This window comes from Geospiza fortis, unplaced genomic scaffold, assembly GCF_000277835.1.
Source record: "Geospiza fortis unplaced genomic scaffold, GeoFor_1.0 scaffold40, whole genome shotgun sequence".
NCBI classification, from domain to species: domain Eukaryota; kingdom Metazoa; phylum Chordata; class Aves; order Passeriformes; family Thraupidae; genus Geospiza; species Geospiza fortis.
Genome location: NW_005054297.1, coordinates 29,144,996 through 29,168,101, shown reverse-complemented (window position 1 = coordinate 29,168,101; position 23,106 = coordinate 29,144,996). Strand labels below are relative to the sequence as shown.

The 23,106-nt window shown below is 42.3% G+C and overlaps 1 long non-coding RNA gene across 1 annotated transcript in view; it reads left to right on the top strand.

Moving 5' to 3' along the window:
- The window catches only part of LOC115949514, a 52,470-nt gene extending 46,184 nt beyond the window's left edge, over positions 1-6,286 (top strand). Inside the window, exon 3 of the long non-coding RNA XR_004082962.1 lies at positions 6,185-6,286. This is a non-coding gene — a long non-coding RNA (uncharacterized LOC115949514). The remainder of the gene's footprint in view (positions 1-6,184) is intronic.
- The last annotated feature ends 16,820 nt before the right edge of the window (positions 6,287-23,106 follow it).

Sequence of the window (23,106 nt, the reverse complement as noted above, 5' to 3'; positions counted from 1 at the left end):
GGCATTCCTAAGCAAAGATGTGCTGCCAGCTCTACTTCAGCTGTAGTACCTGGGAGCACCACCATGCCCCTGTGAGGTGAGGCATCTCTCATAGGAATGCATTTCACAAGCATGCAGTTCAATTGAAATGTAAAACATTATGGACTGGCTAAAAATACACCATTTTGACCAATATGATACAGAGGTTGTATTGGGATGTCTTGCTCCCTCAGTCTTTCATAAAATCCCTATAGGAGCTAAAAGAAAGGGTCTCTTGGAAGTGTGATGGGTGGGGAAAAAGCATTCTACATTTCAGCTGTTCTTTAGTGTAGATTTTATGAGAGGAGATGCCATTGTTGGTATAGAAGATTTACAGAAGGTTCTTAGAAGGCCAAACCCACTGTGAAAATCTGTTTCAGTACTAACATGGAAGCATGACTTTAGTTGCTCAGTGGTTATTCACCAGTTCTGAAAAAAACAAAGAAATTGTTTCCAGGTTCAAATTAGACAAAACAATGTGAGCTCTGTGACACACGGGACCTCAATTTTATGGCAAGAACTTCCAGTTTCTTTGGCAGTTCAAAGCAGAGCTCTACAGTGCACTGAAAGTTTTGTGGCAGCTTCATAAACATTCCCAAACTCTGCAATATATCGAGCAGTGAGCGATTTGATTGCACATATTAAGTAGATTGAAACTGCTCCTTGTATATAGATTAAATGAGGCTTGATCTGGGGTTTTGGCATGGTGAAGATGGAAGGAGCTTGAGACAGAGAAAGGAAGATCTTCTGTATATATTGAAGCCAGAGGACTTGGAAGAGGGGTTTTGGGGATTTAATGAATACAAACTCCCCCTATTTTTTCTATATTTGCTGTGAGGACTAGTTTTGTCTGCTGGATGATGGATGAGCAGGAAGTGTAGGGTGTATTCTGGGTGAGCTGGAAGATGAGTGAGTGCAGAAACAAGGGGCTGGGCCCAGGCATGCCAGATCCAGACAGGGCTGTTGTACTTGGATGGATCTCTTCTGAGATGTTGCAGTACATAAGGTAAGGTAGCCATTGGAACAGTTTCTGGGCAGTGTTTGCTAACATAGATACTCAAAATGACAAGTAGGTTGAAAGCTGAAATCTGTGTTGAAATGGTTTTCTTCTCTCTTTTGGACCAAGTGGGTTTTTTAGATGATAACTGGAGTATTAGCCAGTGCAATTTCAGGGCAAAAGACTTTCAAATTTGATTATTTCTAAATATTGGGACCTTTCTGTCATGTAACTCAGTGCCATCAATGGCTTATCTGAGCCTTTTGTTGGGGTCCGTAAATGGAGACAAGATCATTTTCAAACTCAATATATTTCACCTGATTAGAAGCAGGGTCCAAAAAATTTTCTTCTTCTCCACAGTCGAATAAGGAGGGGATGAAGATGAAACTAGTCCAAGTATTATCTCAAACTAAAGAATACTTTGCTTTTGTTTGATAATGAGACTGTGTTTTGCAAGGCATACTATGGGAACAAAGGTAGTCAGGAGTAACTGTGGAAGTGCAAATAAGTATGTCTGCAACTGAAGAGTAGCTGGATAATGTCCATCTCATAATAGTCCAAGATATGGCAAAGGAAATTGCAAGTCTGGTAGAAAGGATTTTTCATAACCTGTGAACTCCAGCACTTTATGGTTGGGGGATAATGCCTGTAGCACCCTCTGTTACAGAAAGGGAAAAATAGTCTGGGCAGCTCATTAGTGTCATCTCAGTTGTGTGTAGAGATTTGAAACAATAGAGAAAAAAGAAAGGCAAGTGGAGAATGTAAAAATTAAAAGCAACAGGAGTTTTTCAAAGGTGAATTGTACCAGGTTAGATGATATTTCTCTTTTACAAAGTAATTCCTCTGCAAAGGAAGTGAAGTGTAGAGATTCAATATAGCAGGGCTTCAGTGCCACTGAGCTGTGCAGGAGTCTGAAAGAACCTGAGGGAGGTGGAAATTTGTGGGCAAACTCTCAAGTGGTAGGGAACAGTTTTAAGGGAAACAGTTTGAAGGGCAAGGGTTGAGCTGTAGCCATGGTGTTCCTCCTGTAGCATCTGGAAAGTGTTCCTGTTCAGTTGTGCCATTGAGAACATTATCACCAGAGGTCACAGGATGCTAAAGCACAGGCTGATGTTGCCAGCTGGGCAGTGTTGTTCCCTGCTGCAAGAAGGCTTGAAATAATATCCTGGCAAAACCAGATGGACCTTCCGGATGGCGTGTGAGCAGTTGGACAAAGTACAGCAAGGAAAAGAGCAGGGTGAAGGAAGCTAACACCTCAGTACACATTCCTTTGATGAGACATCCTACATAACCTCCTATGATGAGTAACAGTTGCTTGCTTTATTAAACAGATTTAATTAGGTATTCCCAAGCTACCATTTCTCATAGCATGTCAACTGAGTTTCGTGTGAAGTTGGCTGAAGTTATTCCAACAGTTAGAGGTGGACCAGGCAATTTGTTCTGGGGACACTTGCTTTTACTTCTGCAGAAGTTAAAGGTGCTTCCTAAAAAATCTGATTTTCTAAAAATTAAAATTTCTAGATGTTTGGAGGGTATCTAAATAAACACTGGTAAATATATTTCAGTATTAAAAAACACAACAATCTTATCTATATGCGTACATGCTGGATTTAGATTGTCTAGCTAGTACTTTTTAAAATTAAATAGAACGATGATAAAGCATTTAATACATGTTATCATGTCTCTATTCTCAGCTCTAGCACAGGAGGTTTTTAGAGGTAGATTGTTGAGACCTACTTTGCAGTGACTATGATAAGTTAGTGTTGGGCTGGGGAATCACTCTAGAGAAAGTTTTTGAACTTGGGTCACTCTAATTAACTTTCAATTCCAAATTAATGTGTCAGCCTATGTGGTATATGTTTCAGAAAGCCCAATCAGCCAGTTTATACTGGCTTTGGGAGTAGATATACAAATAATAAAAAAAAAAGAGCAGATTTAGTGCTGAACATCAGGCATCTGATACTACTTTTAATCTGTCTTGCTTTAGTTTCTTCTTAATGTGATATCCCAAGTTACAAACCAAGATTATCTTGACTTTTTCCTTTGCTTTTTTCAAGGCAAAATTCTTGCTGGCTTCCATTCAGCAGCTCTTTGGACAGAGCTAGGGCTGAGAATAGAATGATTAAGCCTCGGTCAGAACCTCTCTTGCTTCTTTGTGACTTCCAGAACTCCATTCTAAGTCACTCAGATGCACCTCCAGCACCAGGAATTAATCATCTTCTGACACAGGGAGAGTGAAAAGGCATTAGTTTTATAGGAGCTTTTCCCTCTTGAAATTCCATTGCTGTTTGACTCTTTCTGAGATGATGTTGAAACTGAGGATAAATTCAGTTTCAGCATCTTCATATTCTTTGCAGTCACTGCCAGGAAAAGTGCTCAAGTCTTATGCAATAATGGCCTGGACTCCTTTCAACGTTTGCTGTGGTCGTCACGGCACTGTAATGATCTCAGCTCCATACATCCCAAGTGCTGGATGCAATCTGCCTGGGGAGGCTGCTCTGCACAGGGCTGAAACTTCAGAAGCAGTCACAGAATCATACAAACCCCTGAGCTGGAAGGGACCCACATGGATCATCAAGTCTAGCTCCTGGCCCTGCACAGAACCATCCCCAAGAGTCACACCATGTGCCTGAGGGTGTTGTCCAAACACTTTGTGAACTCTGTCAGGCTTGGAGCTGTGACCACTCCCCTCTGGAGCCTGTTCAGTGCACAAGCCCCCTCTGGCTGTGAAGCCTTTTCCTGATACCCAACCTCTCCTGACACAGCTTCATGCCATGCCCTCGGGTCCAGTCTGTGTGTTGTATTTGCAGGAACCCTCCCGTGTGGCACTGGACCAGAAGGATGGAGTGGCTCTACATGCAGCAAAGGCACAGCACAGGCGCAGCACAAGGTGCAGCACAGGCGCAGCACAGGTGCAGCAATGTTCCCACCCCTGGGCTGCCCCTCCTGGCAGCCTCGCCCAGCAAACAGTGCTGCAGGCTGTGGACCCCTGATGCAGCGGCCCACAAAAGCTTGCTCATGTGCCTTCACATAGCACAGCCTTCCTTCCCACCCAGTGTCCTGGTGCTCCTGTTGATCCTTTTGCGCATGTGGGCTTTTTGTGCCCCCACAGCTCCTTGGAGATGGCAAGAAGCAGGCGCTTCTTTCATGTGTCCCCCTCTATTGTTTAGAGCACCATCTAAGCGCCTGACTGGTTTTATTTTAATGTAGACAGATACACAGTGTGATTCAGAATTCACCTTTGGCTCTCCAGTTTTTAGGGAAGGCTGCCTTGTGTAATAATTTTCAAGAAGTTGCAGTGGCTTCCCCATTCCCCTTAGACAGCCATGTTACTGACTGCTCATTCCAGAAGGAGATGGTGTTGGCTAATGGCTGGAACATTGTAGCCTTATCACCTTGTTTATAGCACCTCTCTTTTGCTATCCATATGACCTACAGACAGCAGGGGGGCTAAGCTGTTTCTTTATCATTTTTACTGTCTGTGAAAGAAGGTTAAAAACCCACCAACTCTGTGGGACGTTGTAAAGCTTTAATGGCTCAAAAGTACTTTGAAATTATCAGGTAAACGATTGCAAATAAATGCTCAGACAGTTATTAGAATTCTCTAATTCTCCTCTGACGCGTGATGTCTGGCTACTTTGAAGTGTCCCTTCTGTGTTTGTTTGGGGTTTTTCAGTAGCTAAATTGCCTTAGCGTGGAGAAACAAAAATAGTTCGTGCAAACACAAAACCCCTGAAAATGGAAAGAAACAGTGCTTGTATGAGACAGGAAAAGAATGACTCAGTAATTAGTTTTTGGAAGAGAGCATTTGATAGGGAAAGTGGATAAATTTAAAGGTCAGTCTTGGTTACAAAATAATATTCAGATTACTTAATATAATACAAATTTTTCTGTTATTTCATCCCTATGAGGCAAAATGCTTGCAGTTATTCAGGCAGCAGACTCTTCCCTTAAGAAATTCAAGCAATCTGAAGCATATTTGCCTCTCCTTCAATGAAGGCATTTTTCCAAAAACTATCACCTCTCTCTCCAACCTCAGGGTTACTACATGGAGAATATAATGAGAAGGAAACTTGATATAGTCTTTGTCTTCAAACTTGCAGAATTGTGTTACCCAAAGGAATCAGTACTTTGTGATTTATGACTCCTCTATTTTGTTATGAAGAAATGTTAGACATCTTTAATACGTTAAATATCATGTTATCCAAGTTTGGCTGCTGATTGCAACATGCTCGCCCTTTATTCCCTAGAAGAATTTGCTGAATACCTTTCTGTAACTTTCCACATTCCTATCAGCTTTGCAGTGCTGTGCCTTATTTGTATAATTGGAAGCTCTTCCAGTTGTCTGGGTAATTGTACCATCTGAGGGATATTACCCTGCTTCATAGCATGCAGATTCTTCTGATTGGTTTCCTATGGTAATAAAGCCTTTTATTTTTCTATTAAAAAATCTCCAAACCTGATTTAAGCTGAATGCATAGTATGTTCTTCTCTTCTCAAAGGGGTCCCACACAGCCCTTGACTGCACTTCCATTAACACCAAGAAAAATTCCTTTTCTGCTTGAAAGGGAGTAAGTGATAAAGTGCTAAAGTGCTGTTGGGGTGTTGGTGATAGTATCAAGCTGCACAGCATTTTTAACAGATAATACTGAAACATGAGGCAAACCTACCAAAAAAAAAAAAAAAAAGAGAAAGAAAAAAGAGAGAGGAAAGACTCAAAATAATTTAAACTGAAATGTTGTGTAAGCCAATGACCAATGACAGGACACCAAGCCAGGAATCAAACAGGTCAGTGCTCTGTTCTCCCTTTTGCCTGGAAATCATGTTCCAAGTCAACAGTTTAGCCAGGATGCAAAACAACTTTTTTCTTAGGAGACAATGAGTGAAGCTGTAAGTACTGCAACTGGTTGACTGTGGGAATGTTGCTTGATTGTCTCAAGGTGCAAAGTTATTAAATGTTATCTTTACATTATGTCTAATTTAAAATTGAAAGCTGTCTGGTAAAAAGAACATTTGCTGCTCGGTCATGTCACTTCCTTTAAATTTCTTTTAAATTTGCATTTGGTTATTACAGCAAAAAGTAATATTTTTAGAAGTCTGGGGTGAAAAAACCCCCAAATAATCACCAGGATAGTACTGTATTACTGAATCACAACTTTGCTCTTCCAGGAGGGCTCATGACAAGAAACGGACATATTACACCAGGGAGATGGCAGTGGGAAGCCTTTCCCCTTTCCTTCATCTCATGGAAACACACTTCTATATGGATGGTAGGTGTCACTTTCTGCAAGAAGGAAAGAAGCCACCTGAACAGAGAGCTGAGCTGAAGCCTGGCCTGAGAACAAATGGGTTTTATGCAGCCTCTCAGCCTGAGCCCTGGAGGGAGATGTGTAAGCTTGAGCCTTCACAGCTGATTTCTTCAGATTCTTCCACAAATGCAAATTCTGCTGGTGAGAAATTGGAGGTCTAAAAACTCTGCTTCCTTTTGCTTAGTCTGAATAAGTGATCTCTTGCTTTTCAAGAGCATGGTGAGTTGTCATCCCAGTATGGTAAAACAATAACAAGGAATTAAAAAAAAAATTACTTTTCTCTAAAGGATATAAGAAACTGCAGTGACCTAATGCCCAGAAGGTGACAAGTCCTATGAAAATGAAAAGATGAAAACAACAGAGTATTGCAAATCTCCTTTTGTTTAGTTGAGAAAACCTGTTTAGGAGCCAGAAGGTGTTGCAGTAGTACTGGAGGCTTAGATTGCAAGAACAGAAGTTTTACAAATTTACAGAAACTTTCAGCATGTGCTTTTGTCCCATTGGAACAGCTGCTGGTATATGTGTTGAACAGGGATTGGATTATACATGGTCTCTAAATTAAATACATGCTTAACTGCCTAGTTAGATCAGGGTCTTAGTGGCCTGGATATGATGAGAAGTACCTCAGATCCAAGGGTGTGCAAACAAGCTGGAGAATTATGTTAAGAAATCTGAATTTAGGATGCAACAGATTAAAATTCCTCTGAAAAAGATATGCAGAGAACAAGTTAAAAACCAATGTGACTTCACAAGGGACCACTCAAAAAACCTGAGGTTAGCAAATGAACTCTGGAAATGGAAAACAGAGGTGGCAGCTACACAAGAACATAATCTAAGTTACTGCTAGCAGGAAAAAAATGAGAGTTAAAAGCCATGATGAGTTAAAACTGGGCAAGGCAAAGCAATTCAGGGATGAGGAGGGGCATTTATAAGCATTTTAATGGTGCCATGTGCAAATGTGAAATGGCCTGATAATCACTGAGAGGAAAGTAACCCAAAACCTTCCACACTGCAGATATTTAATTTGCTTTTCAAGCTATGTTAGCAGCCAGATAGGGGTTTCAAGTAAAGTATCGACTGATCAAAACAGAAGAAAGATGTCTCAAAACCCGGAGTGCTTAAAAATCAGCAGATGGAAGTGTGTGCATCAGACAGTCTCCAGTTTATAAATAAACAGGCAATAGGGAAAATCATGGGTAAAAAAAGATGAAGAATACTTGTACTTTCTTGAAGCTTGGGACCCCTGACAATTTCATCCAAAAAATGTCACTCCTGCCAAGTCTGGTACAGCCTTCCAAGATACTCTTCTGCCTAGCATGGCTATGGCTACAAAATGAGTCACAAGTTGCTGTGGGGAAATTGGTTTTTGACCACTTGGAATATGTGTCAGTGAACCACTTGCATTTACAACTAAATGGCATTCACAACTCTGAAGTCACAAAGCCCTCTGAAGCATCCATGGGATCCCACACGCAATCTCCATCTGGTTGTCTAGTTGTTTGCCATCTCTTATGTGGCCATCAGCATGATAGGATTTTTCAGATGATTAAAAAAAGTACATGGAGACCGGTTGGAAGGGCAAAACTTGGTGTGTATAATTCTGTGGCCACCAAAGTAACAGTGAAACATGGTTTCTGCATAGTTTATATGCTCATGGCTTCAATGGAAATGTGTGTCCTGGTGTTTCTTCTTCTTTCTCTGTTCTTCAGGGAGTCTTCAGGCTTGGCAACGCACAGCCACCCACACATCCACCCACCACCAGTGAATGAGGGAACTGGAAACTCTGGGGCAAGGAGGTGGCCTAAAGACTAAATAGAAGGTGGGTGAGGTTGGAGGTGCCATGGCAGGGAGGACACAAGGAAGGGTAGGCTGGGTAGGGAGGAGATGTGGGTAGGGTGGGTTGGGTCTCCAGTTCAGATTGGGTTGGGAGCCATGCTGATGTTCCTCAGGACTCTTAGACCTAAACCCAGCACTGCTGGCTTGGGGAGGCCTGAGGGGGCATGGCCAAGGAGGTGGAAGAGACAGACCGGGATGAAAACAAGCTGAAGTACAGCATGTTGAGGCAAGGCTGTGAGAGAGACCCACAACTGCCTTAAGGATCTGCAAAACACAATTTCTCTGCTGCCAGCAGATGCCTGGGGAGGTCACTGGAAATTAACATGTCCACACCCCAGGAGAGCTCTAACAACCTACTCAGACCACTCTTTGCTCCTCCTTGCTCACATGCAGAAGGCTGGCAATGGTGTAGGCAGTGTAGGTCAAGATGATTTACTGCCTCTGCTTATTAGGTAGTGCCATCCATCCTGTGTGTTGAGACACAGAAAAATGTACTGCTTGGTAATGGCATTCAGGGCCCATGTGTCCCTGGAAGTTGTACTTGCAAGGGCTAAAATTAACCAGCATGGATGATTTTAGTTCTGGGTTTCTTCAGCAGTATTTTGGGAGAAACTTTAATATCCTGTTTGGAACAGAGATTTCTGTGCCAAATTTCTTGGCTTTACTTCCCTGTCACACTCCTTCTGCAGGCTACTTGAGTGGAAATATTTCCTCTTGACTTCCTCCTTCCAGCTGTGCCACTCTGCTTTGGAGTATGATGGATTCTTCCTTCTCAGCACCTGAGTCCATCAAGAAGCACCAGCAGGACAGAGCAGACAAGGCAGGTGTGTGGTGTTGTGTGTCAGCTGTGCCCAGCATGGGCAGCAGCCCTGAGCAAGCACAAGGTGGACCTGGGACAGGGCACCCCTTAGGATTTGCAATCCATACTGTTTCAGAGGTTTTCCAGTAATTAAACCTCAGGCAGATTTGTAACATGGGAGAAGGCAAGAATAGGATAAGTAGGATAAATGGGAGTATTTCAGCTGTAGATATATTGATTTAAGTAAGCAGGTGTCTCTTGTAAAATGCCACTAAATGAGAATATGTCATGTGAAGCCTGATGTTCTTACCATGTACACTAATAACAGAGAAGGGCCACCTATGAATATTTGTGGAGCCAGAAAGGGCCGGGTGTATAAATTCAGGCTCTGCTGTGTAACATGCTGCTTCCATGGGCTTTTGTTTCAGCATCACCACTCAGTCTTGGGAGTGAGCATATGGCCAAAAATTGATTTAAGAAATCGAGGAGTTCATGGCTCTGCAGCTTGCTGGCAGTGCAGCGTGGTACAGCACACTGGTGGGCACAGCAGCCCTTGGTACTCCCCATTTTGGTCTCACCCTGCTCTGTGTGGGCCCCTCAGCTCACATCCCACCACTAGGCAGAAATGGCTTCTGGTTCTCTGCTGCAGCACTCAGTCATCTCTGTGAAATGCAGGTCCTGGAGCCTGTAAAATATAACCCTGGCTTTTACACATTGCTGAGAGGTTTATGAGGCCATCTGTCTTGAACCAATGACATGGCACAAAGTTGTTTCTTCAAAAATTAGGCAATATTTCCATAAATATAACTTGTGGTATGAGTTTCTGCATTTTGTTATTTATCTGTTCTGGTGAATAATGGAAATAATTTTATATAAGTGACAGTTGAGGAAAATTCAATGCCATGAATTAAGAATAGTTTTGAGTTTCTTTCAGTATGCATACTGAAATGCTGTTGTCTGGAGTTTGCAAATTTTGGGTTGTGATTTGAGGCTTTTAGTAGTGGGTTTACATGCTGTCTGTCTGTCTACCTACCTACCTACCTATTCATCTCCAGGAGCTAAAGCAAAGCTCATCTTGTTGCTGCTGATCTCGCTTCATTTTTTATTTCACTTTGATCTGTTTAGGATATCTTTGGGCTCTCCTCTTGCCCAGAGAGGAGTGTTTAAAGAACTTAAGGAATATTACGTAAAATTTATTAAATAAGTCCTGAGAGGTAGAGGAGTACAGTTCTTCCAGTTATGATTAAGGAACTGAGATGTTTATGTAGAAATAAATGGGATTCAGGTGCTAAATAATTTCCAGAGTTGGCCTGAGAGGTTTCAGGCTATTGGGACTGGCTGATATGCATGTTGAAAAGCATTGCAGGAAAGCTGTGCGAGCAATGTGTTTTGAAATGTGATACTAAAAACTCATCCAAGGACCAACGTTCAACACTGCAAACATTATCACATTCCTATTTTAACAGTTCAACAGACATTGTGGTTCTATTTGGAATTTTATATTTGGCTTTCTCTTTGGTTGGTTTTATCTTGTGCTGTCTTAAAAACTGTCAGCTTAGTAAGTAATTAATTCACTCAGCATGAGTTGTTTTACAGTGATAGAAGTATCAACAAGGACTTTTCTGCCAAGACTGTGGCGGTGTTAGATGCTGTCTAACTCTCTGGGTAAAAGTATGTGTCACAGCAAACTGAAAAACTGGGATCTAAAGGTAAAATTTGAATATGCATGGAAGCATCTAGAATGCAACTTTTTCCACACATGCTGGATATTTTTCAAGTATATGTCATACAGAGGGACATACTTGTCTCTTGAAAACCATGCACATATTACTGAGTTTACCAGTTGACTTGGTCGTGTACTTGTGAGAAGAGATTGATCTACAGGTTAATTATTTAATGGTTGCTAAATATTCATTGATAATCGCTAAAAGACCAGGAAAAAGGTGAAGTTTTGTACCCTAGGGCAAGAGCACAGGACCTGCCTAGAACAAGGTAGAAATAAATGCACCAGCTTAGAAATGAAAGCAGCAATAATAATAACAAAATGTCAGAGTGCTAACATCTTGTGGCAGTATTAAGAAACAACCTAAATCAAGACCAAACATTGGTGTTTTTTCATATAGGATAATGCACATGATAAAGCTTTTTTTCCTGTTGTTCATTTTTATTGAGCAGTTGGATTTCTCAGGAGAAAGGGGATTTTGGCATTGGTGTGCCAATTTATTTTGTTGATCCAGTTAAAAGTGCAGTGCAAACCTGTGTTAAAAAGCTGTAGGGACCAGCTCATGGAAAACATGTAATTAGTTCCTTGTGAAGGTTGGCTCTTCCAGGCAGGACCAACACAGCTCACAGGGATATAAACGTGCAGCACTGAGCCATCAAAAAGTTAAGAGATTCCTGAGAGCAGCTCAGCCTTCAGCAATCTGCATACTAAGTAATCCAAAACTCTTGGGCTTGCAAAAGCTACTTTTTAAAATTGGTCTCATTTACTCCCTTTATTTGCATACCTCAAAAAATACTTGTTTTACGTGAAGAAGATGTTAATAGAGGTTCTCTGCTGATTACAGATTTATGATTTTGGATATATGTTACAATACTTTGCGGTTTTCTATTTTTGGGTTTTTGGCGTAACCCAGGCCAATCAACTCAGTCTCTTGAGGTAACAGAGGAACTACAAAATATCACTTAACAGCAAGCAAAATGAGTGCTATACAATACCATGGTGGATGATTGTAGTGAGTTCCCATCTATGAATTCATCAGACTTCTTGGAAGCAAATCAACTTTGTCCTGAAAATAAAAGCAAGTGTCCACAAAGGGCATCAAATCTCCCTAATCTGGCAATTTTAATTTCATTTTTATATTCTTAATAAATGTTCACAGAGTAATAGTGATTGAGTTCCTTTATACTTCAGACTATGAATTTTTCAGTGAGCCATTCTCTGGCGGTGTTACAGAATGGGTTTATTTTAATTGAAAACCATGCTGGGAAGCGTGGGATGTTTATATGCTCAATTCAGATTTTCTGCCTGCGAGGAGCCACCGTATCCTCAGCATAACCTTTTGCCTTTCTCATTCCCCATCCCTGTGGTGGGCTGCCCTCCTGGAGGTGCTTTCCCACGCATGGGGAAGCAAGGATGGCCGTCCCTGCAGCCATGGTTGCTTCTGCTCACCCTGATATGGCTGCTCCCCCTGGCTGGTGCATTCCAGAGTCTCTCAGCTGCTTTCCTTGACATCCCACTGTGCTCCTCAGGGCTGTCTGCCTCATTGGGCTCCTGCAGCCCAGCTCTGTGCTACTGCTTAAATGTACAGGGGCAAGCCTGAGTGTCAAGGCCAAGAAGTGTGAGGAGCATAAAGAAAAAAGTTAGAGGGATCTCTGTGCACAGCAACATGCAGCCTGAAAAGGCGTAGAGATATGTCAGAATGCTCATTCCTGGGCTACAAACAACAGCATATACAGAAGAAGGAAAATTTCAATCTTAAAAGAAAAAAAGGTATCCCAGCAGTAGGAATATTTCAATCTGCACATTGATAATTTTTTACAAGCTGACATTTGTAAGCAGTATTTCTGACAGATTATTGAAATCTCATCTCTCATTGCACATCCTAGCTCTGCTCCTCAGCTCCTTTTCTGCCTGAGGTTCTTGTGAGTCAGCAGTGCTGAGTAGCTGGGGATGTTCCTGCTGCACCAGGCTTTGTTTTGGTCTCAATGCCCTCCAATGCCATGAAGGAGAAGCCCACCTGCCCCCTCCTCTGGGGTGGTGTCCCTTGGTGTGCAGGCAGGCCCTGTGGGCAGGGTCCATCTTCCACTGCTGGCCATGTGCTCACTTGGGCTGGTGCTGGGCAGGATGGGGATTGTCACAGCCAGGTACCAGGAACAGTGTGGAGAGAGCTTGTCATGCTGCTAGGAGGAATTTCAGACTTGGTTTTGCTGTGATTAGTTATGGAAAATAAAGCAAAACTAAGCAGGTTATTTGCAGGAAGGAAAACGCTGAGAGTTGCTGTGTCTAAAGTCCCAGGGGCTGAATTCCCAAATGCTCCTGACTCCACAGGGCTACCACTGGCCCCTGGTGCCTGCATGGTATCTCTATCTCCATGAGCACCAGGACTTCCCTGGGACTTGGGAATGTCTGCTTCTTGCTGAGATAGAAAATAACTGGGATAGCCCTTCAGTTGTGATCATCTGGACAATACCTCATCCCTTCTGGTGGGGGGAGCAGGGCACAATATGCCCCATGGGGCCCAGATGCTGGGCAAGCAGCCTCCCCAGCCAAGGTGGCAAGTGCCCAGCCAAAAGGAGACCATTTCATTGACTGACAGGAGTTCAGTGTGGCCCCTGTTGGGTTTCCTATACTTAGAAAGGTCCTGGGTCACAAATAAATCCATGTGGAGGGAGGCAGATCACTGGGGAGTGATCTGAGGGGCTTCAGGGATGAGCAGGATGCTGCTGAGCCCTGCTGCTGCTTGCTGGGAGCCAGGAGCAGCCAGGAAGGAAGGATCCACACTGAACTGATCCACTGTGGGGCCACCACCCAGATCCAGCAGCCTATGGCCAGAAGAAGGTAAATGCTGTGCAAAATTGCTTATAATCTCTCCTTATTGGTCCCAGGGTGCCAGCAGCCACCTCAAGCAGTAAGTGCCTTCTGCAAGTGCTTACAGAAAGGTACAAATGGAAAGTTAGTGTATGTAATCAGGAAACCCAATATATCAGGTGGAAACCACCAACTGCAGTTATAACCCAAGCTGGATTTCTGTTACACAAAGAGTTTTTAAATTATGGAGCCATTTCCAAAGTCAGCAATAAAAAGCGCTGCATATCATCTGAAGAGAAGATAGAACAAATTTATGGAAAATGAGGAAACCTGAGACACAGCCACTGGCTGGATTTATGTGGTTGGGAATAGATGCTGAGATATCAATGTATTGTATGATGTCTGTATTACTTACTGTCACAAATGCAGGTTTTGATGAACCATTGCTTCTGGCTCTGACATACCTATGCTTTTGTAAAAAACAATTGCTTCCATAATACAGGAAGCAACAATGGAATGATAAAATCTTTGTATGTTGGAAACAAGCATTCTATATGAAACTTGTGGTTTGCTGTCTGTTTTGTAAGACTTAATCTTCCCTATACAGCAGGGTTTTTTTGGCAGCTCTGGTGATTCCACATTATGTTTGTGTATGTTTTGCTGTAGGGTATAACCTCATTTTTGTTCCTAGTTTCAACACAAAGGATGGAATAAGTAAATATGAGTGCATGTAAAGTACACACACAAAGATGCATACCCATACACACATACATGTGTTTAGCAGTAGGTATTTGTGAAATCAGATAACAGATGGTTCTGTGACACTGCGAATATTCTACAGACTACAAACAGCAACTTCCTAGTGTGCATAAGCTTAAGGATTTTTGAAAAAATCTTTGGGGACTGTAAGAGACCATTTTCTTGTATATTGAGTTGCTGATTAGATTTCATTGTCTGTTATTTTTCAATGCAGCCTGCCTTATTCCTTTCCTTTCAAGCCTTGCTCTTGGTGACAGTTAATGAAGCAGGAGCTTACTTGTTCTGGTCTGTCTTTCTTAGGTAAGGTCAAAGCACTGAGGTTTTTGGTGCTCTGATCCATTTTAAACCAGTTCTCCTGCTTCAAGGGAGACTGTGGTGTGGCCCTGGCCAGAACACTGGCCAGCAGCAAGCAGTCAAGGATAGCATAGCTTGACATGACACTTTAAGCCTTACCTCAGGCTCCATGTGAGCTCTTGGTGTCATGCCTTGGGAACTGGAGGGCTTGTTTAACAGGTCTAAATTCAGATGAAGCTGTATGCCCATGGCATAGCTGGGAGGCCCAGGTGGAGAACCAAAGGCACTGACTGGTGTGCACTCAGAATTTTCATATAAAGTGTCATGAAAACAAGAAGTGATTCTTGGGATGAGTGTGGATATAAGAGCTGGGGAGGTCCTCCAAGATACTAAATCTTACCTTCCATAGCACCCTTTGGTTTTTATTCTTTCTTGTTAACTCATTATATTTTTTTGAGATAGGGATTATGAAATCACATTGACTGATTCCCGAATATTGCAATACATGTAATTTCCCATCCAAGACAATAAAATGTATTACAAGTGCCTTTTTAATGAAAGAGAAAGCAAGACCTTCATGTCCTGCAACCATCTGCTGGGAGCATAACCTAAATTGAAAACGTATGTTGTTCTTATGGGTAGAGAGAATGAGAGGTCTTCCAGTGACAGGAAGTATCAAAAAAAGTTAATGCTGAAATCAGTAAAACAACCATGCGTGACAGGAGGAAAATGAGCACATAACCTTTTTTTTTGGTGGCTTTTTTTTTTGTTTTTGTGTGTGTGTTTTTGTTTTTGTTTTTTTAATGAGGTGGAATGGAGATGGACAAAGACAAGACAGAGATGGGGGAAGTGGGGAAACTGTGTATTGACAGAACTGTTTAGTTGCTCCTGGCAGAAATAAATCCCAGCATATATCCCCTCTAGCTTTTTCTTATTTACAGAGATGGAAAGCCTAATCTGTTGCCAAGACCCATTATCCTTCGACTTGAGTCAAACAGTACATCTTGCTTATTGAATCAGGGAATAGTGTGTGTTTTGTGAAGACAGAAAGGAAAAGGTAAGTTTACTCTTGCAACCTTCTCCTGTTTATCAGTGTTTATGGTTACTACCACTACCATAATGATAAAGCTGTATTTTAGACATAGCAAAACAATGCAAATAAATAAATAACATCTATTGAAAAATAATGAATTTGTCCTGTACTCCACCATTGTGACTATGTGGGGTAGTTCTGTGATGAGAAGCACAACATTTCTGAAACACTTCTGGTTTTGATGTGTCATCTGGTTAGCTTGATTTTACCTGTGTTAAGTTTGAAAATATTTCTTATGTGTGTTTTATGCTTTGCCTGAGCTCAAGCATCTCTAAGTACTTCCAATCTCCTCATAAATACACCTTTGTATTCTGCCTAATATATAAACATCACGACCCATGTCTGAGAATGTTGGGAATTTTATTAGGTTCATAAAGTTTTAGTTGCGGTCTAGCCCAATGGGTCCAAAATAAATAAACGCAGGGAGCAAAAAGAGTAACAATTTTGTACTTATTTCTTCTCCTCTCCCCTGAGAGTTTCCCCAGTACTGGTGAAGTACTTGCTGCAGTGGTTTCTGTGGCTTGCTATCAAAGTATCTGCAAGCCAGTAAGTGAGAGACAGATGCAGAGTATAAAAGTAATTGGTAAGTAAGTGGAGAAAAGTAACTGAAATAGTCTTATTAATGCATTTCATTGGTTTCCTTGGTCTCTTTCCATCTTAAGGGTGGAAAGAAACTGTGAATGATTGTGAATGACTTGTGACAGTCTCTCTTGCTGCTCTAAATGAAGATGCTCGGTTGGGACAGCTTCCTAAGCCCTGTGGATGGAACATGTAAACAATCAGCATGGCAGGATGGAAATGTGTCTTTCAGCATATAGGGAGAGCTGATTCTTGGACTGAGGTCTTCGATCTGGGCTGGCCTTTCTCTGGCTCTGGACAGAGAATGTCATTCCTCAGCATGGAGCTGGCTTTGCCTACATCATTCACTGTAGGCAAAGTTTGATGCAACAGTACAGAAAAAGAGCTATCAACAATGCCAACATCTTCACCTGAGCTATGGGTGACTGCAGCCTTTGCTTTAAGGGGGGTATTACACTCCATAGATATTCCAGGCATCTCTCACTCTGCAGACCTGCCATGCTCAGGACATTCAGGGTACACAGGACAGAAGCTGTTGCTCCTTCTCTGCTTGTGGAAAGGTGTTGTCTTATCTTGAGATAAACCTCAGTGCATACAACCATCATGCCCTTTAAAACAATTCTGTAGTAAGCCTTTAATTGGTCAGAAAAATGTAGCCCTGCAAGCTTTGTAAACCCAAGAAACCAGCAAGCCACAGCTTATGTGGGAATCAAAACCATGTTTTGGGACAATTACAAAGCTAAATATATGAGTTTTTGTACAACCATTGCAGGAGCATCAGAGCTAGAGACACCACTTTTGCAGGAAGAATTGGGAGGTGAACCCTTAAAGATCAAGCCCCAAAGCACCTTCTGTTTGTTTATATGCACTGCACTCATTCTGTTTCAATGCTATTGGAAAATTATTTCTGGAATGTGTCAAATAGCATAATATGTGTTACAGATCTCTTTCCTAGTTAGCTACAAAGCTTACACTGCATTTTAGGGGGGATAGAGGCAACTTTTTATTGTTCAAGAATTTTAATAAAGGAAAAGATTTTTTAGAGCAGATAACTGTAACTGAGCTACAGTTGCAACCCAAGTAAGACCATGCTATTTTGTTTTTCTTTTTCTCAACTCAGAGCTGCACAGTGAACTCTTAGATTTCCTTGGAAATTTTTCAGCAAGTCAAAATTTTGTTGGAAACATCTACACAGCTTTCATAATGCAAGTTACTTGGGCTTTTGAAGTGCCTTGGATTTGACAGACTTCTGTGAGCTCAAAGGTGAGCTCCTGCCAGAGGTAGGAGCTGCCAGGCCCTTAACCCTATGGCAGTTGTTGAAGAGTCCATGATGTAGGTAGCTACCATGTAGGTAGCTCAGGGTGCAGCTTGGTTTGAGCCCTGGGTGAGGACAGCTCGAAGCAAGAGGCTGTGACCTGGTGCTGCCCCTTTGCCCAACAAAGGGCAGGAGGATCTTTAGCTCAGACAGGTGACCAGACACTCAGAGACACAGCAGCAGCTGAGGACTCAGGTGGAAGACCCCAGACTCAGGGTATAAAAGCCCAGTGTTTCCTTTGTTCAGTGTCCCTTCTCCAAGGCAAAAGCTTGAGCTTTTACTCTCTTGCTGCCATAATAAAATTACTTAAAGGAACCAGAGGTCTGAGCCCCTGCCTTGAGAAACCTGGGATTGAGCTGCTGAGGAAATCTTGTCTGTGTGGGATGTGTAGGGAGTCAGGCAGGGCACCTATCAGGTCACTGGAGCCACACTCTGTGAAGGGGCTTTGGTCCCAGCATTTAGTGTCTCTGGGAGTGGGACTGTGACTGCCAGAGTGCTCCTGAAAAGTCAGAGAGGAAAGTGTCCTCAACAGCAGATGCATCTGTGAGGCAAGGAGATGTTAAATTTGAGCTGAGGAATCGTGAGTCTTAACCATTCTGCACAGTGTTTAACTGTTCTGGAAAAAATGGGTTGGTGGGGACCAGTGTATGGACCGGCTCTAGGGGGACAATGTAGGGACATGGAAGCCATGTTGAGGAAGGTGCCTTCCTTCAAGTGACTCTAGGTGTTGATAAGACCCTGAGCACTCATGTCACTGCTCTGCACTGGCTGATTTCCAGTGTCTCCTGCTCATCCTGCCAGTTCCTGATGCTCAGGTTTGGAGGGAGAGAGTGTGCCTGTGCTGGGTGTGGAGCAGGGGCAGTGTGAGTGTCCTCCCTAGCTCTGTCAGGTGAGATTCTGCTTGCCTCACCCTCAGCTCAGCTCCCAGCATGGAGGAGGTGGAAGGGGAGGGCAGCCTGTGCCAAGCCCCAGAGCAGGCAGTCCCCTTGCCTGCACAGAGCTGGCTGCCAGCAGTCCAGGTGACCCTGTGGCTCCAGCAAGGCTCTGACTGCAGGCCCTCAGCAAGGTTTTAACCATTGCTAAATCTCTATCTCCCCCTTTTTGTTTTATATATACAAGTGCAAAAGCCCAAAATTACTATTGTTCCTTCCAAGGCAATGACCACAAAACAGAGAATCAAACCCACAGAAATGCTTTCTTTTAGAAATTACTCACATTTCATCAGGCTTTGCTTATACTGAGGTGACACAGCCAAACCCACTGACAGTTCAGCTATGTGGCCTGAGAAACTCAACTGCATTAGCAAAGCTGCTCTCACATGCAGAGCTACACTTTTTGTCTTTGTTAAAATACCACACTGCTACTCCTTTCCTAGCCTGTCAGCATCCCTTCTCACTGGCCCTTCTGCCTGTCCCACTGGAAATTTGGCATATGTTGCCGAACCCCTTGCAGCTGTATGAGTCAAACATTTACTCTCAGATGCCTTAGACATGTGGGGAGAACTGCTTCTTTGCTCTTCCTTTTTCAGAAACCTAACTAAATCTTCCTATTGTGTGAGTTACTTTTTTCTTTTATTAAGAACACTATATTTCATTTCATCCTACAGTGAAACAGTTGCAGGCGGCTGCCCAACACTTGTACTCTTAAAAAGGGAAAACAATGCAAAGAGAGGATGTCCCTGGAGGAAGATCATGCCCTGCCCCAGCTGCTCACACATGCAAGACAATTTTTTTTTTTCAAGGACAGCAACCAGTCAGGAACATGACTGCTATTCTTGCCCTTGGAAACACCCCTCTTTGCCTTGCAGTCTTTGGAAACTTGGCTTTCACTGCTACAAGGGTAGCTGGGGACTCTACTGGTTTTGAGCACTGGCATTTCAAAGGAATTATTATGTCAATGGCCAGTGGCCTGACATTCTCTGGGGTGGGACACATGTATGTGCCTGCAGTGGGCAATAAAGCTGAAGGGAAGGGCCAGGTTGTTCTGCCCTGTCCTGTCTGGAGCTGAACAGTCTCTGATGGATGGGAAGGGACTTGCATGGACAGTGAGTAGGATCTGGCAAACAGTTTTGTTGTTCTGCTTTTGGCAGTTAAGCAAAAAACCCTTGGTTGTCTGGTAGAAAGCTAAGCAGTTAGATACTTGCTCAGCATCTGTGTCCTTGGGCTTTCTTTCCTATTGAAATGGATAACACTTTCAAGCACACAGTTTGGAAAGGTAATGCTGTGGTCACTTGCTGCAAGATTGGTACAAAAATAATGGCCAGACACAAACCCCAGAAAGTTCTACGAATACTGTAGATAAGGGGAAGTAATTGGGCACTGCAGGATGTGTGCCATGAGGGCCAGAGATGTACAGGGAGAGGCAGGAAAGGTGTAAGATCCTTGTCCCAGCAGCTCATGACTTCCCTGCAGATGTGGTAGCCCTAAGCCACTTAGCACAAGATTCTTCTTTCACAGAGGGGTCTTTGTAAGGAGTAAACCAAAGTAAAGGCCTATGGTTGTGTCCTATTTTAAAGTGTGCTGTAAAACACACAAACAGTGCGCTGCAGAAGAGGAATTTGTATGACAATATATTTTTCACATTGAATACTTTAGATCAGCTATTATAGCTATGACAAGAACATATCAAAAACATCTCACTGGTAGAATATATATTTTTTTTATTATTTGCTAATTAGAATCATTAAATTCTAGATTGCAAGGATGCTTGGAGGTCATCTGGTCCAACCCCATGCTGAAAGCAGACCTGACTGTGCAATTAGATGATGTATTCCTAGGCCTAGTTTGGTGAAGCTGTGCATCTCTCTGGGAGCAGGGATGCTGCAGGCCCTTTCTGTGTTCCTGTGCTCAACTGTGCCCTGTGACAAGATTTTCTTCTTTCTTTCAAGAGACAGGTAAGAAAACACCTATTTCCTCTTTTCCAAAAAAAAGCCCAGGTGTAAGTTGAACACTGCACTCTTTAGACATAACTGTGCACATGCCTGGAGACAAAGACATTTGCTTTTCAGAGCTTTGACCTGTTCTAGTGTTGAACAGTTCCTGACAAGGGCTGGGAGCAGTCTCGGTGTTGATTTTCTCAAATATTTGGTGAAGTTTTTTCTTTCTGTTTGTGAATTTTTAATGATAATTCAGTCATTAAGACTCATTAACTGCTTGCTTTGAGGTCTGGGGCTCAGCTGTTTTGTTTTTGTTTTTGGGGTTTTTTTTTGTGTTTTTTTTTTTTTGGTTTTTTTTTTTTTGGTTTTTTTTTTGGTTTTTTTTTTTTTTGGTTTTTTTTTGTTCGGGGTGGTGGATTTTATTGATTGTGAGATTTGGCTAAAAAATGTACCTGATTTTGCTTTTAACACTGACATTGGGAGAAAAAACGTTAGACTTTTCCTGTAAGGTCTCACAAATCATAGACCTGTCACTCTGACAGGCTGCAGTGGTTTGACCTTGGCTGATGGAGGTGCCCACCCAATAAACTGCAAATGCCCATGCCCTATTGTAGACCCATGAGTAAATTTTTCAAGTGGGACAACATGCAGTGTGAGATAATATAGGAGATAGTATAGAAAACCATTATAGAAAGGGTAGGATAAGAGAAAAAGTGGTACTGTTATGGTAACCATTACCTTGGGTTATCCCTCTCTTCAACTGTGGCTTGAGAAGCCATGGTGCCTGTTCATCTGTTTTCCTTCTCCTCTCCCCAAAAATGCTGTACAGTGATGAGCAATGTCCATTAGGCAGTAGCCAGGGCCCAGCAAATTGCACAGATGAAATGAGACTGTGAGCAAAATTTTAGTAGAATGAAATGTGAATGTTAAGTAGGCAATAAATGTTAGTTTTTATCTTACATTGAATAAGAGCATGTGTTATGATTATATCCAATTGCCTTCTATAGACTTAGATATTTTGTGTTGCTGAATATCATAAAAAATGGGTATGGCTTCTTCATGATGTTCCTCTGTTCAGGGATGCCTCTTCTTTATCCCTGTCTTCTAGTTTTCACCAACATTTCAAGGCAAATTTTTAGATTGTGGGCAAAGGATGGCATATCCTCTGAGACGCACAGGTTGTTGTGTGCTTCTCCTGATTTGTAAGGGAATGGTATGCAGTATCACTTTAAGGTCTACAAACAGAAGCTCACTTTAATATAAATAAAAAGTAATCCTGATAATTCCTTGAAAAGCAGCATTAATTTCTGTTTTTGTGGGCATCAGTCATTAGCAAGTTTCTGGATGCTACTTAAGCTGCAACAGCATGGGGGAAAGGAAAGTTTCTTGTGTCACTTTCATTGGCCTTCAATCACAAGTTATGAATGCATTACTTTCTGGTCATTATTTTATGATGTATAGGGCTGTCAGATATTTTTGGGCCTCGGTGATTTATGGTTTTGGGAAAACAGAGCTTTCATACAGATGGATTTTTGGGGACTGGAGTAGCTAATGTAGCGGAGAAGGCACCCATTTGGGGAGAAATCTGTGAAAGATATGATCTGCATATGAAGAGGACAAGCTACTGGCACAATAATTGTAATATTATGGATAGCTATATAAAATAACAGATGTGGAGAAGTGGGATGCCAAAAAAGCCAACAAGATCTTGGTGGGAAGCTTTTGGCATGTCAGCTTCAATGATCGAGCAAGACACCATGAGAAAGGAGAATTTTTTCCAGAAATCAAAAACTATGGATGTGGTTGCTGAAAGCAAGAATTCCATGAGAGTGAAGAGAGAGAGAAAATGTCAGATAGAGATGTACAGTGCATTGCTGGAAGGCTTAAACCTTAAAACACTTAAGTAAAAACATTTGTTTAGAAGTCACTATGTTAAAGGATAATAACCTAGCCAGGAGGGTCATGAATAAATGGGAAATAATTGTTTCTCCAGCACTACTGCCCTAACACAGGAGAGTCCCTGTGGGAAAGGACTGGGCCAGGAGGTCATTTGTGAGGAATGTGCCTAACTCAGAGGATCAAGGTGGTATCTCACCCTTCAGTGGCAGACTGCAGTAGTCTTTGTGTTTCACAGGCAAGGACACACAGGCCTAGCTAGAAAGAGCAGGATGTCTTCTGCCTGTGGCACACCACTAAGCAGACATCTCAGCTTATTCATAAAATTCTTGGTAATGAAGTACCACAGGGATATTTTTGCTGGGATAACCATATTGGCTCTGAGATTTTACTTCTTTCTGGAATAAAGATATGATTCTAATGCACTTAAGGCAGTCACTTTTCCCACACTCTAATATTGCAGCTCTACATTTTTGGTATTGGCCAATCAGATGTGTTATAAGTATGAATCAGACACTGGTTTTAAGGCTTGCAGACCTCTCTCATAAAGCTTTAATTTCCTCAGTGACTTGCAATATTCATACATCTGTCACATTTGCAAGTTATCTGAGCAGGGTAGTGCCAGTGGGCAAGGCTGTGCCAGGCACAACACTGTGTTATGTCTGCGGATTCTACCTAGTTAAGCCCTAAGTAGGGCTTGACAAGTCACTGGCACATGATCCAAGTCTTTCTTATTTATCAGGGGTACAAGTGGTTTGTGGTCAGTCAAAAGTTGAATTAACTCTCTGGAAGAGCTTTTTCCCTA